Here is a 17,708-nt window from a genome sequence, read left to right on the forward strand (position 1 = left end):
GAGCAAGAAGTTGAATCTTTTAAAAATGTACATGAATTTATGAATTTCCTACTATTTGGTATGTACCCCTTTTGCATTAATGGCAGTGTGTGTGCTGGCACGGACTCCACACATTTGTGCCAAACCTGATGATCCATGTTATCCCAGCATTATTCAAAAATGTTCCAAAGACCATCTTGGGATGTTCCTGAATGCTTGGCTTTGGTCAGTCTTCAAGTACCCCCATAAATGTTCAGTGGGGTTGAGGTCAACACTCTTCTTTGGTCTTCAAGTAGTTCTTGTAAATGCTTTTAAGTAATTTTAAGTGATTTAATTGTTCTAAATCCTAAAACCTTCTATTTCCACAATTACATGAAAAATAACTCCCATATTTTCAATGTGGTCTCAGACTTTTTGGACCCTGCTGTATGTTATCAGCAACATGTCAGTGACATTGTTGTTGTGGTACAGTGGGCACTTAATGGAAAAAAAAAACACAACAGGTGTAGGTATGTGGGTGTTGAAGTGGTAACAGTTGTTATTTAATTGCTGTTCTGTCGTACTTGTACCTTGCATCATGTGGTCCTGATCAACTATGGTCTTGTTATTCTTTGGTGGTTGGATTCATGCTATTTGAGGAAATTGTAATGGGTCATAAAGATTTGTTAGTGTGACCCTCGGCAACATATTTGCACTTAACGGTCTAATAAAATGAGATCATAAAATGCAGCATTGTATTGCCTATTCAGCTTAGAACTGTGCTTTGCTGTGCTGTGCTGTATTGTGTGCACTCCGATTTTCACTGGTCTTAATTTATGTATGCAGTTACAAATTGTAAGACGAAAGTTCACACACAGAGAGCTTTGAATGGACACATTCTGTGCTCACTTGCCTATCGTTTCTTTACAAACAAGATACACATTTGTATTCATTGTATGTTAATCACAGAATCACAGACATTGATTCGTATAGAGCAAGGGTACAAAGGTTTACCTCCCTGTAGGTTTTCATTTAAACTTTAATTTGGTACACCCGACTTCACTAATTAGCAGCTCAACAAGATCTCTAGCTGTCCAATGAGGTGTGGTACAGGATGGTAGATCTGCAGGAACAGGGTTGGGCAGCTCCGGTATAGAGCCACGCTATGCAAGATGAGAGGCTACAGCATAGGCCCTCGTTTGCATGCCATGGCAATCTATGCATAACTGTTAACAGAGACATGTCGGAAAGGTTAATGTCGGTCGGAGTCAGATAAAATCATTTGAATGAGATACATAAATGAGATGATAGCTACAGGTCGGTTAAAGAGATGAGGTTCGATAACATTTCCTTAATCCCATCCCTGTGTCACCCTGGCTGCACCGGGCTTCCTGCGCTCCTCAGACACGTGTGGAATTTGGAGAGCTTGAGCGGTCGGGCGTGTGCCATTACGCTTTCTAAGCGTCACCCCAGTGGAATGCAGTTCAATTTGCATGTTTGGCGTAACCTATGAGTGTACTGTTCTTTTGTTCAACTGAATTATACACATTATATAATAGGGTATTATCCCACTTATACCACGGCTAACTTGGCAAAGTCATGCAGCCATAGACACTTTACGGATGGTGCAGTGGGTAGCACTGCCGCCTCGCAGCAAGGAGGTCCCGGCCGGGGCCTCTCTGTGTGGAGTTTGCATGTTCTCCCCGTGTTTGCATGGGTTTCCTCCGGGTACTCCGGTTTCCTCCCACAGTCCAAAGACATGCAGGTTAGGCTGATTGGAGAGTCTACATTGCCCGTGGGTATGAGTGTGTGAGTGAATGGTGTGTGTGCCCTGCGATGGACTGGCGACCTGTCCAGGGTGTATTCCTGCCTTTCGCCCAATGTATGCTGGGATAGGCTCCAGCCCCCCTGCAACCCTGTTCAGGATAAGCGGGTTAGGATAATGAATGAATAAATGAATGAATGAATGAAACACAATGGTAACGGGAGAAAAAATAGTCCCAGTTGCTGAGAAACTGCCTGCTGTGACTAAAAGCTGCATCATCGCTGAAGAAAAGTGCACCATTGCCGAAAGGAAATATAACGTTAGGCTATTAAAGGTACAATAGATAAGACTTTTGTGTTAAAACAGTGTTACAAGACCATTGTACAGCCCTTCCTATTATTGAAAAAGGCTCACGGACATGTTGACTCACCCTTAAATTCGGGTTTCAAAATATACAGTTGACTGACCGACACTGGCCAAAACATTGTATAGCTGTGCAACAATTCAAGCTCATTGGTTGAAAATTGGTTCTAATTGTTTCAACTTCAGTGCGTTCACAGAGAAGGGGTGGGGTAAACAGTGTTGAGGGTGTTTATTACTGCAATTACTCTGTTGACTGTAGAACGAACATAATTTAACCAGAAAACCTTTTTTTTTTTTTTCAGTAAAACAAAAAATGTTTTTTTCAAGTCTATTTCTATCTCATTTTATGTTTGGCAATGTCCAGTCATTTTTCTCTGTCAGAAACAGTAGCCTATTGCTGCTGCAGAAAAAAAATCAATAAGCAGAATCAATAATGTGTTGAACCCGTGAATAATATGTGGTTGTTATTAACCCCTTAAGTCTCACCGGCCCAGGGCTGTACTGTTTCAGGGTGCAATTTTCAATCACATGCTTCACAGTGTAGGTATGATGTTCTTTAGGTGATAAGCTGTGTTGTCTTTGTGCCAATCATACAGTGCTGTGTGTAAGTATTTGTACAGTGGCACAATTTCTGTTGTTTTTGCTCTGTACTCCAGCACATTGGATTTGTAATTAAATAATGCATATGAGGTTAAAGTGTACACTGCCCATTTTAATTTGAGGGTATTACCTCCATATGAGATTATCTGTTTAGGAATTACAGCCCTGTCTCTACATAGTCCCCCCATTTCAGGGTGCCATAACATTTGGGACAAATGGTGTCACAGGTGTTTCTGATTATTCAGGTAGGTTCAATCACTTCCGTAGTGCAGGAATAAGAGAGTTTTCCATATCAATTTTTGATTCTGGGCTTTTGACTGCCTTTGGAAGTCAAGGCATAGAGAAAAGAAAAAACAATGAGAGAGTCCACAGTCCTTGGCCCGCTTATTTTCTCCCTTTACACAAAATGCCCTGTTATTACGGCTCATGGTTTGTCCTACCACTGCTATGCTGATGATACCCAACTCTTCTTCTCCTTCTCACCGTCTGACACACAGGTTTCAGCCCACATCTCTGCTTGCCTGAGTGACATCCAGAGCTGGATGGACAACCACCATCTAAAGCTCGACCCATGTAAGACTGGGTCGAGTCTTACATTCCTGCTCTTCATTCCTGCTCTATCCGCTCCCCTTCATCCCTGCTCTAACCTCTCCGCTTCTGGATTTCTCTATTTCCCAAGGGGATACCTCACTCACCCATTACATTACATGTCATTTGGCTGACGCTTTTATCCAAAGCAACTTACAGTTGAATAGACTAAGCAGGAGACAATCCTCCCCTGGAGCAATGCAGGTTAAGGGCCTTGCTCAAGGGCCCAACAGCTGTGCGGATCTTATTGTGGCTACACCAGGGATCGAACCTCCCAACCTTGCGGGTCCCAGTCATGTACATTAACCGCTACGCTACAGGTCGCCCGTACAAGGAACCTCGTCGTGGTGATAGACAACAGACTCTTCAAGAACATTGCGGTGGTAAGCCAGCCATGCAGATTCCTCCTATACAACATCCGGAGAATGCGCCCCTTTCTCACCCCCTACTCGACCCAGCTCGTGGTCCAAGCGATGGTATTGTCCCGCCTGGACTACTGCAGCTCTCTCCTGGCTGGCCTTCCAGCACCTTCCATTCAGCTGCCGCAGGAGGCCTGGCGCCTCCCCCTCTCCGCACTTCCACCTCCCGGTCACGACTACCTTCTGTTCTGGCTCCACGGTGGTGGAGCGACCTCCCCGTAGAGGTCAGAACAGCAGAGATTCTTACCACCGCAGACTGAAGACACACCTCTTCAAGCTGCACCTCTCCCCGCCCCTCCTTACCTCCCTGTAATCTCTTATTGATTGGTAGTTCTCAATAGTGTGTCATTACTTGTAATAACTTCTGTTCACTAGGATGTTTTGTTTGGCTATGTAAGCTGTTTATTGTTCGTACTTAAGTGTAAATCATTACATCGCGCTGTGCTGTATGAAAACGATTTTAGATTGTCATTGTCAGATTAATCAAATAGGTCCATCTTTGTTGTAGCCTCAGCACTTGAAATTGTACTTCCCTCTAGGGTCTTTCAGTTCACTTGTCCCTTGTTATGGGTATGCACTTTGTTGTACGTTGCTCTGGATAAAAGCATCTCCCAAATGCCCATAATGTAATGTAATGCCATGTAAAAAACTCTCACAGACTTTCAGAAGACTTGAGTTGTCAGCAATGAATTTATGTGGTGATTATGAGCCTGCTTATGTTATGTTCTGGCAGGCTAGAGTGGACTGAAATCCACTGGTGTTAGCAGCAGTGGCTAGCATCACCACTAACATTTAGCTAAATACAAACAAAAATAACGTGAGTTAAATAGCTAGATAAATGGCTTGTGTGGAAAACTAAAGCAGATATTTTACAAATCATATTACACCGCATTTTTGTGTGTCAACACAGGAGCGAAGCTAGCAAAGAAATCCTGCATTCTTAGCTTTCTTTTCCTTTAAATGATAACTTTTCAGGTTTTTTACCTATAGTTAATGGTTATGGAGTTATGGAGATGCCAACTGACCAATTACTTTTGGTCCCCTAAAATGACCTTTATAGCCTATATCACCTATATAGTGCTAGATGCCATCTAGCTTTTAGGTAAACTAAGATTTAGTTTAGTGGCAGAAAAAGGCGAGCATTGATGGCTGACCTGCTCTCATTCTGTTATGTTATGTACTGTATTTTTGTTACTGGATGGGGCTCAGGCAAAGTCCATGCACATTCCCTGACCAGTACAAAATGATGTAATCTGTCATCGGCCAAAAGAATCTGTTGAGGCTAATGGAGGTCATTGTCTTGACTCTGCATCACTATCAATGATTTTGTTGTATTTGCAGGTTTTAAAACTGGTGAGGTAATCGATCTCGTAATTTTGTTATGGGAGTGACAAAAGTAAATTTTATAACATTCCATGTACACTAAATATACAAAATTATAGTAACCTTGATTTCACACTTGAATAAAATAAGAGTCTATAAATAAGACACAAAATAAAAACACTCTATCCAGGTGGTATTTACCTTGATATTTACCACAAATTATGATACTTACTTTTAAATATCTTATCTTATATTCACACATCGCTACATTTTGAGATGAAGATTCATAACCCTTACAATCACAAATGATGGTAATTTAATGCAACATAACAAAACAGTATACCCATTAAGTAACACAAGGGCGGAGATAGAACATTGAGTTCCATTAATTCTGACAGTAGACATTTTATCTTGATGGAGCACATTTTGTCCATGGGAATTGGGGGGTGGGACTAGATTTGGCTGTAAATTATGTTGATACAGTATAGAACACATTTGTTGTCTAAATGGCTTTAAGTCATCAAGGGTCCGAGGTATGAGATGAGCCTCAAACCATCCTGCTGCTGCCAGATATGCTGTAGATACTACAAGAGACATTTCTCCAGACTAATTTTCCTGTTGAACTCAATGTAAGAATTGTAGATACTGTATATCTAGTAGCAGCACGGTTGTTTGAGGCTGGTTTGATACCTCGGACCCTTGATAACTTAAAGCTATTTAGCCAACAAATGTGTTCTATACTGTATCAACATAATTTACAGCCAAATCTAGTCCCACCCCCCAATTCCCATAGAGATCCATTCAAATGCAAAGAGTTTTAGTATTTAGTAGGACAACCTGAGAACAAGGTATCCAGACTCTGGTGATGTTGATAGGTCACAGACATCAGGAAGTCATGCTATGCAATGGATATACAACCAAATACAAAACATGACTATTTTATTTTACATTTTGTTAATTTGTCTCAAACATTGAAATGGGGGGCTATGTATAAAAAGTGCTGGAATTACTACATGGTGCAACCACAATGTATAAAAGCATGGTTTAATAAAATATGAGAATCTGCACCAAATATGAATTGCTTCATCACAAACAGTGGAAATAAAACATTAATCAAAAAATCCAGAAAAGGGCAAGGTGTGTCCAAACTTTGACTGGTACTGTACCAGCTCTATTAGATTTGCAATTATTAAAGGCAATTTCGTAAATTTCCACATCCTTGCAACGTACAGGACCTGTCCTGGGTATTCTTCTGCTTGATTTTCATTGAGCCACTAGATGGCACTGTTGTAACACCATCCACAGATCAAAGATGTTTTTCTTTGATTATATGTCACTTTTTTTGTTAAATCCCAACATTTTTGGCAGACAGCCGTTACACTGTGGGAATGCAAGAGGGGAGGCACTGCCTTCAGAGGTTTATTTAGAGAGAGAAAGAGAGAGGGAGGGAGGGAGGGAGGGAGAGCGAGGGAGAGAGGGAAAGAGTACTAAACGCGAGAAAGTTAACAGACGCTGTAAACAGAGGAACTGCTCTCTTAAGTTTTCTGAGGGAGAGAGGAACAACAAGGAGACGCACAGACAGGGATCCAAAGAGTGAGAGAGAGGTAAGGCTCTTTAAACATAGCTGATCCACAAACATGGCTAGCATACAGTCTCACAGTGATGTACAAAATCTCCCTACCGTTTCTCTCTCTCTCCTTCTCTCTCTCTCTCTCTCTCTCTCTCCCAATGTCTCTGTCTCTCTTCCCCCCCACCCCGACAGACATACACAAATGCACTTACTGCCATACAGTTGCGCATAGTGACATACATATGTCAAATGTGAAACTACACCAAGCTGAATGAAACTGAAGCAAAACTATTCAGAGAGAGAGAGAGAGAGAGAGAGAGAGAGAGAGAGAGAGAGAGAGAGAGAGTGAAGGAGAGAGTGTATACAGCAGCATATACAACAGTATACAACACTTGACAGATTTGTGACTGGGAGGATGTGAAAATGAAGAGGGTTTAATACTTTGACATGTTTGATGTGCAGGAAAGAGTTCCTTGGCCAGATTGCTGGAACATTCTGTGTCTGAGTTAAGGATTCTGTCAGAGGCCCACAAACACAGCAGCCTTAGCTGATTTACTAGTTGTACAGTGTTAATGTACGGTTTGCAAAATGGAGGCCTTGGGGGGCAGTAGGGCTGTACATTAAGTAAAGCTGGGGCCTTGGGGAGTGCAGGCATGTACAGTTCTTCACTGCGGCAGCGGTGAAGAGGGGAAAATATCTTGCTAGTTAGTCAGCTGGCTAAAATAGCTTAATGTAAGGCAGAGGTTCTTTGCACACATAGATCCACACAGATCTGGAGAAGAGGCGATGGTGGGATTGTAGAGTTTGTAATTGCGGACCCCGTAATGGACCCCCATATGGTACCCCTTGCTGAAACCCGGGCTATCAACAACTGCATGACAGCACATGGTTTTAGCTGTTTAGAGTGCAAACTATTGTGACGTTGCCTGTGTTCAATTCCCTAAAAGTATAATTCCAGACGGGAAGAAACAAATGATTATAAACAAAGAAAAATGAATAATTAGACAACAATAGCAGTGAGAATGCAAACATATCGATAAATCAACGACAAGGACAAGAGTTTTGTGCAGATTCCTAATGGGCCAGCCGTAATAAAATGTGATAACAAATAGCCTAACTTAACATTAATGGCTGATGTTTCCATTGTACTTCGCAGTCGCTGTCATGATGCTATTGATTATTGAGGGAGGTTATGGTAGTTGCTAGCATTATACTATAGTTTATAGAGAATACACTTGAGTGCTGAGGTTGCAGCTGTCTGGCTGTAGTATAGCCTGATATTATTGATTATTGAATACCGTACCTGCATTTACATGCATAATGCTATTGATTGTTGAGGAAGGTTTTGTTGTATCGTGACGCTATTAATTGATAAGGACGGTTTTAGCGGGTTTCAACCTAATGCTATTGATTATCACAGAAGGTAACAGCAGTTGTTATTCATTGATAAGGAAGGTTTTAGCAGGTTACAGCTTCACGATATTGATTATTGAGGAACGTTATAGCATTTGTTAGCATGATGCTATCTGTGGTCATGTAGAATTCTCTGTGCAGTGGATGGCCTTCATCGAGTAATATGTTTTCCAGTGGAATTTGATGCGTCTTCCCCAAATTTCCAAAGAAGGAGATCAGACGAAGTGTCAGACAAATTAAGGAATCACATTTCTGTTTAACCTCTACTGTGAAGCCTCCTGTCTGTGAGGATATCTGCAACCATTCCCAGCTCTACCTCCTGTATTCACCTTCAATAAATTTGGATGGGGGGTTATTTATTTATTTATTATTATTTTTTTTTTATTATTATTATTTTTTTTTATTTATTTATTAAACAATGTGTCCTTGGTTTTCTTTGTATTATTAAGCTCACGGTGATTTAGCTGCTCTCTGCTGTGTCCCCAGAGACACAGCCAAGGTTATTTTCATTGTAAATCGCAAGGCTGGCCAGTGCTGTGTCCACCTATGTTTCTGCAAGGTGTGATTTTATAATGGCGGTCGGCTGGAAAAAAGGCTGTAAATAAGACTGGGATGTAAATATAAAAGCTCGTCTGAGAAAAAAAGGCTTTAAACTCTCTCAGGTTCCAGGAGAAGGCTGGTATTACGGGGTTAGGAACCTCGTTAGATGAACTATGAGCACAGTGGGTTTGCAGGGCTTCATTATTTCACAATTTAATGTAGGTCTACAGAATGCTATTGCTTAAGAGCCATCAAAAAAGGAGGTCACGACGTAAGGCCTCTTGTTATATTTAGTAAGAAACCAGTTGGAGTCCAGATAGAAACTTTCTGTGAAATGTATGAAACCAGGTGCACCACCTGACTAGGAATAATGAGCAATAACTAATTTTAAAAAATTACTTTATTTAATTACTTCAAAACAGTTTCAGGGTCAACTGGGAATAAAATAATGTAAGAAGGACTGTAGCACAAAAAATGCTATGTTTACCTGGTCATTTCAGTTAGTACTGTATGTCCAGGGCTGTGCTTAAAGAGAATTGGTGACCCATGGTCAGGGGTCATCCATTTTAGGCTGGCTGCCAAAGTGTTAGGCTTAGTCAACTGACAGAACGTCCTGCTGCATTTCAAACATTCCATCTACAGAGCAGAAAGTTCACTCCGTACCACATTTCACTCTGTTCCTTTGGAGTTTTGTGGCCGTGGTGTGGTGGGGGGCAGAAGCATTTGTCCCACTCTGTTTTCGGTGGGGTAATGCGTTGCAGTTAAAGTATGTAATTGGGCCACAGTGTGAAAGCCATTGCTAGTTTCATTCTATGTTCATTTGAGTCCCATTTCCATTCTGTAAAATGTTCACAGAGTTTAGGACGCTTTAATTTCTACTCCACATTCCTCCTGGCATCTAAGCCTCAGGGAATACCGTATATAAAATAACTATTTAGCATGAATTAAGAATGAGAGCCTCATGTCTTTCTGAATGCTGCATGCAAATAATTATGATAGTATGATAGTACATGCAGTGCAGTTAGCCTTGGAACACAAAACGTACAGCATAATGTGAAGTTGCTATGATTTCACCGCAGTCTCCTAACGGTGCCGATTTGAATCAGCCATTATCCCGAGCACCCGCCCCTGCTCCTAAACAGAAACGCTCCTTCTGGGGCTCGGAAGGCCGGCCGGGAGCCGAGCAGGAGAGGGAGAGAAAGGGAGTCTTTGTTGACCACCGGGAAGAAAGAACTCCCAGGAGAGAATGAGAGCGAGACTTTCTCCCAGGCTGAGAAAGCTCCTCTTTAAAGGGAATAACATACTAGCATTCCTTTAAAATATTCCCTCCCTGGCGTTAAGGAAAAAACTAAATCCCCTGAAAGCAATAATTTCACAAGGAACAAGAGCAGGCCCCACTGCCTCCCAGTGAATAACAGTTAGAAGTACTCAAGAGGGCAATGTGTGTTCTGCAAATCTTTCCTGTTGGGATTCATATTATGTCATGATATTGACATTCAACATGGGGCCAAGCTATGTAAAATGCCATTGCTCATTATAATAGTATTATTCCTTCTACTCACTCTATCACAGAGTAGCAGTTTTACTGACTGTATCACATGTGTACTAAAATACCAAGCTTCATGGTCTACTCTCACTTGACATATTCAAGTGCACTTTTGAACTTTGCTTAGTTAACCCCCAAATTTACTCAAAGCACCAACATGTGCCTTGAGTCAGGAGTATTCTTTTTAAAAAGCCTTAGGCACGACAGAAAATAGTTCTCTGTTTAAATTAGATTAAAAATATACACAAAATGAGCTATACAGCGAATGGTGTTAGGAAGGGCAGTGTGCTGTTTCCTCCTTGTGGTTAACATAGAGCTTTGTTTATGGTGGGTGTGGCTGAGCTGCTGACAATTATCATAAACACTGGCCATGTCAGCCTGCCCCTTTAGAAACAGGATAAAAGGGATACAGAGGACAAGCAACATAAAGAAATAGAAAGGGTTTACACTAAAAACTAAAACATAAATATGAGACTGTATTTAGACTGTGTACATACTGTCAGGGTAAACTGTTTTAAAGGTGTTATTTGGTTAAGGGTTTGGAGCATATCAAACTTCCAGAAAGCTCTACATGCTGCCCAAAAACCATTACATCAAAATAAAACTGTTTTATACTTCAGCCCAACGAGTGAACAAATTGTATCACATGCCAGATAATACAGTAACTGAGCTCACCGTTCACACTGACTCGAGCAAAAATAAAAACAGAAGTGACCATTGTTTTATTGGCAGACATTTTACATCAGAGTATTTAGCCAGGCCTATAGTATGTGGGGTCATGAAATATCCTGGCAAAAATGCCATCCTGCTCCTATCTCATGCGGGCTGGCATATGTATTTCAGGAGAATAAATCTATATTTATTCTATTGCTTCTCTATTGTGGCATGTAGCACAGCTACAGCTTCAACTACATGTACATTACATTTGGCAGACGCTCCACAGCGACATACAGTTGATTAGACTAAGCAGGAGACAATCCTCCCCTGGAGCAATACAGGGTTAAGGGCCTTGCTCAAGGGCCCTATTGTAGCATATTACATAGCTAGATTTTTTTTCAGGCGGCACGGATGGTGCAGTGGGTAGCACTGCCGCCTCACAGCAAGGAGGTCCTGGGTTCGAATCCCCCTCGGCTTGGGCCTCTATGTGCAGAGTTTGCATGTTCTCCCCGTGTCTGCGTGGGTTTCCTCCGGGTACTCCGGTTTCCTCCCACAGTCCAAAGACATGCAGGTTAGACTGATTTGAGAGTCTAAATTGCCGATAGGTATGAATGTGTGAGTGAATGGTGTGTGTGCCCTGTGATGGACTGGCGACCTGTCCAGGGTGTATTCCTGCCTTTCACCCAATGTATGCTGGGATAGGCTCCAGCCCCCCCTGCGACCCTGTTCAGGATAAGCAGGTTAAGATAATGGATGGATGGATGGATTTTTTCAATCTTGAAATCAGAAGAGAAGCATCGTGTAGGCTCCCCCATATGACATTTCGTTTTTTTTCCTTGAATAATTCTAACTTATTTATAGATTTCAGGACTGAAAATGTGTTATATTCTCTGCTGCCTGCAGTTTCTTGGATCAATATGCATGGTATGACACTGCCATTCTTCCAGCCATACACTGTATCACCATCTTTGTGACCCCAAATATCTCAGAAACCCAGAAGAGGTTTTCAAGTTGTGTTCACAGAGCCACAGAGCGAATAAAAAAACACATCTAATGCTCTTTAAAGGAGAACATCACCGTTGCTATTGTATTTCATTGATCCTCCCACGAACGGAACGGTAAAAAAAAATATTTTGTTGCTTAGATACTTGGATTACTGTCATACAATATTAAGGTTTTGACTTTTTTATGAGCAGTTCCACCATCAAGGTGTATATGTAATTGTACTCCTAATATTCAGAAATTCAAGTTTGAACGGGGTTTGTCATTACTGATGGGGACATAGTGGAAAAGTAACATTCCAGTATAATGAAGAAGGCATTAGATTTCAGATCAGAATGCATAAGCCCTAGATAAACCTAATTGGCGTTCATGATAAAATTGCAAGCTGGCTAATATCTAAGAGTCAATGGAGAACTTGAATAAATATTCATCGCTCATGAATATGCAGATCATGATTTGTCTTCCATGCATACAAATGTAATGGCTATATCTCCCGGGAGTTTCCGAGCCGCTGTGCTTTTAGGATGTACTCAGAGGTGTTTTCTCACTCTCTGAACTTGGCTACCGAATCCCTGAATTACGGCGAGCACTGACGACGGTTCTGGAACGATATTTAAAAAAACCTTCCAGAAAATCTGACTCCCTCAAGACCAGAACGGCGTTGTGGCTGTGCAGAGGGTGGAAGAGAACAAGTGAACTATCCTCACCTTATAGACACAGGCCAGGGCAATAAGAAGAAAAGTGCTTGCAGAACTATTGTTCCCTGTTCACAAAGACTTTGTCCTGCTGTTGTACTTTATTGAGATGCAATTTAGAGAGGCAGCACACGGCTGTATTATTGTACATTTTATGTGAGCGCATTGTTGCTCCTTTCAATTAGTGCTACTGAATGCAGTAAAAAATCGACCAGAATAACAAAACCTTTCCTTTTCAATTTGAGTACAACAGTAAAACAATTTGTTCATACTGCTCACAGATAAATCCACTGCGGCCATGACACCTCTGCCCCTCTTTGTCTCTGACTCTAATATCCTCTCTTCCCCTCTGCCCCATTTCTCCAGGCATAATATACAGACCTTACACTGAAGATGCACCCTTTCACAAGATATATTTCCTTGCTTCTTTCATCAAGTCATTCTAATTATAGTCCCCAATTATCTCTCTGTCTTTTGCTTATTATCATCCCTTGTTAGTGGAAGTGCTCCCAACACTGTAATTACTGCCACAAGCATTAATAACATCGTCCTCTCAGCCTCAGGAACATTTGTCCCACATTTGCCACCCTTATTAGTCTCTGTCAATACCCTCACCCCCTTATTAGTCTCTGTCAATACCCTCACCCCCTTATTAGTCTCTGTCAATACCCCCACCCCCTTATTAGTCTCTGTCAATACCCCCACCCCCGTATTAGTCTCTGTCAATACCCTCACCCCCTTATTAGTCTCTGTCAATACCCCCACCCCCTTATTAGTCTCTGTCAATACCCCCACCCCCTTATTAGTCTCTGTCAATACCCCCACCCCCTTATTAGTCTCTGTCAATACCCCCACCCCCGTATTAGTCTCTGTCAATACCCTCACCCCCTTATTAGTCTCTGTCAATACCCCCACCCCCTTATTAGTCTCTGTCAATACCCCCACCCCCTTATTAGTCTCTGTCAATACCCTCACCCCCCTATTAGTCTCTGTCAATACCCCCACCCCCTTATTAGTCTCTGTTAATACCCTCACCCCCTTATTAGTCTCTGTCAATACCCTCACCCCCTTATTAGTCTCTGTCAATACCCTCACCCCCTTATTAGTCTGTTATTACCCTCACCCCCTTATTAGTCTGTCAATACCCCCACCCCCTTATTAGTCTGTCAATACCCCCACCCCCTTATTAGTCTCTGTCAATACCCTAACCCCTTTATTAGTCTCTGTCAATACCCTAACCCCCTTATTAGTCTGTCAATACCCCCACCCCCTTATTAGTCTCTGTCAATACCCTAACCCCCTTATTAGTCTGTCAATACCCCCACCCCCTTATTAGTCTCTGTCAATACCCTAACCCCCTTATTAGTCTGTTATTACCCTCACCCCCTTATTAGTCTGTCAATACCCCCACCCCCTTATTAGTCTCTGTCAATACCCTAACCCCCTTATTTGTCTCTGTCAATACCCCCACCCCCTTATTAGTCTCTGTCAATACCCCCATCCCCTTATTAATCTCTGTCAATACCCCCACCCCCTTATTAGTCTCTGTCAATACCCCCACCCCCTTATTAGTCTCTGTCAATACCCTCACCCCCTTATTAGTCTCTGTCAATACCCTCACCCCCTTATTAGTCTGTTATTACCCTCACCCCCTTATTAGTCTCTGTCAATACCCTCACCCCCCTATTAGTCTCTGTCAATACCCCCACCCCCTTATTAGTCTCTGTTAATACCCTCACCCCCTTATTAGTCTCTGTCAATACCCTCACCCCCTTATTAGTCTGTCAATACCCCCACCCCCTTATTAGTCTCTGTCAATACCCTCACCCCCTTATTCATTACTAAATCATTTCACGTCCTTTAGTCATCTTAAGAATCAATAAAGTCTTGTAATCATTTCTCATCTTGTTATTGTCAGGAATTTATGTGCACAATGTATCAAATTGAAACAGCATCAGAAGATATATAGTGGGATCCAGAATGATTGGCACCCTTCGTAAAAATTGAGAAAAAAGGCTGCATATCATTAGAGGAACTACATGGATAATTTTGTGTACTTTATGTTCGAACATATGGGAACACAATACATTTATACTCACGTTTCAATCATTTTTATTCATTAATCTCAGGTGCCAAAATTATTGTCACCCCTAACAGTTATTGTAAATAAAATAAAAAAACATGTAATTGCCAATACAATTTTACTAAATTTACTTAATCTCAGTCTAAAGGAACGATACTGTGTCAATCCATCACTTCCTGTTTCACTAGAGTGTAAGAATGAGGTAGCAAGCATGCAAAATGCCTTTGTCATCCATCAGCATGGGAAAAAGATGTTTTGCTGCCAGTGGTCCAGGGGCACTCTTTAAGATCATTGGCACAAGGAATTCAACAAAGTACCAGGAAATCTTTGCAGAAAATCTGGTTGCCTCTGCTAGGAAGCTGAGACTTGGTCGTAGGTAAATCATCCAGCAGGACAATGACTCCAAACCAACGGCGGCTGGTCAATAGGGGCGCACTTTTGGATTTCGACCCTCGGTTTTTGTTCCACCTGCATTTGTTTCGGAATCGGCAGACATTTTGATAGATTTGTTTTGTTGTTTGCACTGAAAGAAGCACAGAGAGCCTTTGCTAGAGCGAAGACTGCCATTCGTTGGTTTACAGAGGGTGTTCTAATGCTAGAAGTAGCCATTTGTCTCCATCACAGATTTAGTAAGTACGGATAAATGTAAGTCATTTATCCAAAGACTTCATCTGTCTTCATCGTTAGCTCATATAGCATAATGTTTGTAGCTACAGCAATTTAACTAGCTAATTGGTTAATAAAAGCAAGCTAGCGGCTACTGTGCGCTGCCAAGTTTCAACCAGTTCATTTATGAATTAGCTAACGTATCCGTTCCCAAATTATAATTAGATTGCTTGCTAGCTCTGTGAGCTCTATTGTATTGTGTTTTTGAGGGATTTATGAGGGAGATGAAGAAACCCTTGCTCCCAAGACTGAAACTTATGTTTCACGAGGAGATAACGACGACATATGAAGTTTAAGTAATTTGTAATAACAGAGGTTGGGGGTGAGTGCTGGTGTCGGCGTGCCTGCGTGTGTCCGTGCGCACACGTATGGTGCCCACCCAGGTAAAGGGCCACCAGCCGTCACTGCTCCAGACATACGTCAGAATCCACACAGAAATTATTGTAAAAACAACAACCATGTCCTGTAATGGCCGTCTCCAAACTTAAATCCCATGAAAAGCCTGTGGTCTGAACTGAAGAACTTGTTCTCCAACCATATCCCCAAAAATAGGAATTATAGGCCTGTTTGTCACATTGTTTTCTTTTCTTTTTTTAATAATGTAAGACTTTGGTTGATTCCATTCAATCATTAATAAAGCACACATGCACTGTTCGAAAATAAATATCGTTAATTGTGTTTGCAACATTTTTTTTGCATATTTATCAAGGGTGCCAATAATTCTGGAGCCCACCATATCTGCCTACAACATCTGTGGTAAAAAAAAATTAAATTAAAAAATTATTATTTTGTTCATTATCAGTTTCATGTTTAACATACCTCATGACGACGTTCCCCAGAGGACAATTATTTTTATCATATGGGTTTTCATTAAATGAAGCTTAAATTGTGGTTGGTATTTCTTGAAAGTTGAGAAATTGATCATTGCTGACAAAAACAAGCAAAGTCACCAAAATACTACTTCTTTGATGCGTGACATCACAGAGGCAATATAAACAGTTCTGCTGTAATATCCATCCATCCATCCATTATCTGAACCCGCTTATCCTGAACAGGGTCGCAGGGGGGCTGGAGCCTATCCCAGCATACATTGGGCGAAAGGCAGGAATACACCCTGGACAGGTCGCCAGTCCATCGCAGGGCACACACACCATTCACTCACACACTCATACCTACGGGCAATTTAGACTCTCCAATCAGCCTAACATGCATGTCTTTGGACTGTGGGAGGAAACCGGAGTACCCGGAGGAAACCCACGCAGACACGGGGAGAACATGCAAACTCCACACAGAGAGGCCCTGGTCGACGGGGATTCGAACCCAGGACCTCCTTGCTGTGAGGCGGCAGTGCTACCCACTGCGCCATCCGTGCCGCCCTCTGCTGTAATATAATATTAATATATTAGTATTAACCTTTGGGTTGAAAATATGATATGAAATGGACAGCAGCAGTACAGAGGTTCCGGGTTGAGTCATGGGGTACCGGAGTTCTTACTAAAGCCAACATCCAGAGCCCAATTTAAAAGACCAATCCGACTCCTGGGAAATTAGATTTTTAGCTATGAGTCATACAAGAAGGTTAATCCCTCCCCTGTGCATCCAGAGCACAGATATTCTCAGGGCTCCATGTTAATTTGACTGTGTTAAATCAGCGTTAATGGCTAGTGCTATAGCTACATTTGGAACTTTATTGATAAATGGCAACACAGCAGATGGGTAAATGGTTGATATGTCTGCAGGTAGCTGCCTCTCAAACATCTAAGATCTAATGTTTCTGTTTTTATTTTTACTTGTCATAAACCCGCATGATGCATTGCGTAATTTACTCTAGCAAACTAAACCCATCATTAATTCTATAAACATGCTAAATCGGAGAAACATTGATAGAATGTCAATTGTTTACTTCTTTAGTATTTCTTCAGAGGAATTATCATTGTTGTACTTGCACTAAAAAGTACTTTTACACAGGAATGCTAATATATATTTTTGCATGGGGTCTCAGGAACAAGCTTCTCTGTGCAGTACTGGCCAAGCAGCCTCTTAGTATAGGCAATGCCCCCCGCCATGTGCAATCAACTAGAAGTTATGTTCTTCTATTTCGCCAGCATAAACAAACCATAGCCTTATCAGTACGAACGCTAAGAAAGTTATGCACTGAAAAAACACGTTCCTGAGACTTTATTTCATGACATATCAACCAATCGATCAAAAAATTAATAAACTAGATGTAATTATTGTGCTCATTGTGCTCATCTTCCAGACCTCCTGCTGCATGGAGGAGGGGGAAGCGAGAACAGTTTATCTCAGGAGCATTCAGCAAACTAAAGGAGCATTTAGTACACTATATGTAGTATTTTACACCTTATAAAACCAATGATATCTTTTGGTTACAAAGTGTCCTTTTCTGGTCTCCAAATGGCCTTTTTGGAAACCCGCCTAGACACGGCTTAGGATCATGCTCATCGAGGCATAGCCACAAGCATCTGTTTCCAATCGGTGAGAGAAAACCTTCCACTGTGT

General features: G+C 41.6%; 1 protein-coding gene across 1 annotated transcript in view; it reads left to right on the plus strand.

Moving 5' to 3' along the window:
• The first annotated feature begins 6,480 nt into the window (after positions 1-6,480).
• The window catches only part of tspan4a (tetraspanin 4a), a 79,796-nt gene continuing 68,568 nt past the window's right edge, over positions 6,481-17,708 (plus strand). The window contains exon 1 of the mRNA XM_061221838.1: positions 6,481-6,620. The gene's annotated coding sequence lies outside the window, so the exon portion shown is untranslated. The remainder of the gene's footprint in view (positions 6,621-17,708) is intronic.

This window comes from Conger conger, chromosome 15 (assembly GCF_963514075.1).
Source record: "Conger conger chromosome 15, fConCon1.1, whole genome shotgun sequence".
NCBI lineage: Eukaryota > Metazoa > Chordata > Actinopteri > Anguilliformes > Congridae > Conger > Conger conger.